Below are 3094 nucleotides of genomic sequence, written 5' to 3' on the forward strand. Positions count from 1 at the left end.
CTTAGAAAGCTGGAAATGGAGATACCATTTGACCCAGCAATTCCATTACTGTTATGTGGTTTATGAGGGAAGTAACAAGATCAGGATCAACTTGGAAATAATAGGAGCAACTCGGAATAAGGATTAGGAAGCACATAAGCAAGATCTGGAAGTTCCCCCAAAGTGAAGCACACATCCCTTCCTTCTTCAGTGCAGAATAGCTTCCAGCCAATTATATTAAAAACCTCTGTGGGGTCTGCAAATTCCTTGTCTATTTCAAGGCACAGCCCTCCCAGCAGGACCACAAACCAACCAATCCTTTCTATGGACCACAAGTCATTCAATCTTATTGGGTGGTTTTGCACATCACTTTTCCAACTAGTAAACACCAACTAATCACTGCAAGGTGAGTAAAACAGATCAATCACAGGACAGATCGATCACAGTAAAACTGATCAATCACAGCCCAACAACTTATTTTGGCAGAATTATGAGCCCAGGGCCAGAAAGGCCATATATAAGAGAAACACTTTACCCTCAACCTCAATGAGATAATTCACACTCTTTCAGCATTCCATTCTTTTGTTTATCCATCCAACTCTCAACTGATGCTTTTTTAATTGAGTTCATGGTTTAAACTGCCTGCAAACATTTTGAATCTGTGTTGGCAGATTGAAGACAGAGAAAGCAGGATGCTATTCACAGCACAACTTGAAAAATTTCCCTTCGGCAGTGTCCCCCTTCCCTGGGCCCATTGCCATTGGATGGTGCGCTTTGTGAACTCCTTTGATTCCCAAGTTCTTTGGTTTTTTTGTTTGTTTGTTTTGTTTTGTTTTCAATCCTTTAAGTGAAACCTCTGGATAAAGAAACAGCAAAAGGTGGTCCTCCCTGGAGGAAACACATAGGATATAAGGCCCATTGATAAGGGCAAACAGATCAGAAATAGTGACCTCCTCCTGCCTCCCCATGGGCATGCCTCAGTATGGGCAGAGCAATGTGGATAAGGTCCTGGATTAAAGAAAGTCACCGAGTGGAGCACCTCAGAGGGGACACACGCCACGGGCAAGATCGTGCAGGGTGAATATGGTGGTTGAAAGGTAAGGGTAGATGTTACTGGTCAATTTTTATTGTTTAATTCACTTATAAACATACTTACCCGTCTCTTTTTCCCTGTGTATTGTTTATATCAGGGTTCTCCAGAGAAACAGAACCAGTAGCACATAGCAAATATATATTCTATATTCCAAATCATGGAACCTCCATGTGTGTCAGAGTGGAACTATAGTTCATAAGATTTTCAATGGCTGACTTTTTCTCCATTTTGTTTCCATTTTTGAAAGTAGGTTGGCAGCTCTTTCTTCCAAGATCTTTAACATTTCCGTTAGCAGTTAAATATGTTAACTATTCACACTGAGAGAGAGAGAGAGGGAAAGACTTTAAGGAATCAGTGCATACAGTTGTGGGGGCTGGCAAGTCAGAAATCTGCAAAGCAGGCCAGCAGGCTGGAAACGCAGACAAGATTTCTACATCTGTCTTAAGACAGAAATCCTTCATCTCTGGGAAACTTGTTTTTCCTCTCAAGGTTGTATATCCAAAGAGGAGGAAGGAAACGCTGTGGTTCTTGCTTTTTCTTTCTTCTTCTGAAGGAAAGAAAATCATTTTGATTTAAGCATTGTTTTAATTGCCCATCACACTTCAGAATTCTCCCGTGGGGTTCCATCGAGAGGAGAGTGAGCCCGACTTTAATCTGGCATCACTTTTCTTACCTCCTCTGTACACTCTGAGGCCCCCTCCTATGTCCAGTGTCTCACTCCTCTTGGCCTTGAGGCTTTCCCACTCTTCTTCTCTACCCACAGCTCACTGCCCAGGCTGACCTCTTGCCACAGCCACCCCCATTTTGTTTAGCATCATGGTTAATTGGCTACACATCTCCCCTCACCCTGCACCTCCAAACAGCAACCATCCCTTACATGGGCACACACACTTCCTGAAACACACTCTCTTCCATTTTGATACCCACCGTTGTACATGACCATGGGTGTCCTGAGATGGCCTGAGGTAAGCACTTAGTAAAAGTTTGCTGAATGGAACTCAGTCCAAGGTGTACATTCTGCTTCTGCTCATTGCCTGGGGCCAGAGTCACCTCTCAGACTTAAAAACAAAATGAAACCACTATTTGCACATTTTTCTTAATTACCTTGGACATTTGGCCTGGTCCTTGCGCTCACAGGTATAGTTTTTCCAACTTAGCTAGGAGTATTCTGTCATTCCAGGCCTTTGGAGGCTTGCCAGGGAACCTTACTTGCTAATGAAGCACCCTTATTGTGGGGCCAGATGCCAAGGACAGGAAAGTAGGTCAGAGGCCCAGAGATGAAGCTGGTTCTACCCAGAGTACAGTCTTAGAGCAAGTGATGTCACCCCAGCCCAGCTGTGCAGATGGCAGAGACCAGGGTGGCCCAAACACATCAGAACACCCAAGGCCAACGTGGCCATCACCCAAGAGATTGGGATGGGAGAGACAAACAGGAGCAGCCCGAGGCTCCCTGAGTCCTGAACTCATGACTTCTCGAGAGAAAAATCTCCCAGAAATGCCACGGTAAGCCAGGCCATCTAGGCATAATAAACCTACATCAGATATGGGCTAAAGGAGGATGGAAGAGAAGGCCCCAGCTTCACAGGGAGGGGAAAGCACACAGGGATGAGAGCAGAGAGGACTAAAACCAAAACCCGTTGCCTTCCACTTAATTCTGACTCATGGTGACCCATGTGTTATGGAGTAAAACTGCTCCATAGGGTTTTATTGGCTGTAAGCTTTATGGAATAAGATCACCAGGCCTTTCTTCCATGGCACCACTGGGTATGTTTGAACTGCCAACCTTTCAATTAGCTATTGTTATTGTTAGGTACTGTTGAGTCAGCTCCAACTCATAGTGACTCTATGTACCACAGAATGAAACACTACTTGGTCCTGTGCCAGATTCACAATCCTTGCTATACCTGAGCCCATCGTTGCAGCCACTGTGTCAATCCATCTTGTTGAGGGCCTTCCCCTTTTTAGCTAACCCTCTACTTTACCAAGCATGATATCCTTCTCCAAGGAATGGTCCTTTCTGAC

The sequence above is a fragment of the Orycteropus afer genome, unplaced genomic scaffold (genome assembly GCF_000298275.1).
Source record: "Orycteropus afer afer isolate SDZICR_OR568_19922 unplaced genomic scaffold, OryAfe1.0 scaffold00042, whole genome shotgun sequence".
Classification (NCBI taxonomy): Eukaryota; Metazoa; Chordata; class Mammalia; order Tubulidentata; family Orycteropodidae; genus Orycteropus; species Orycteropus afer.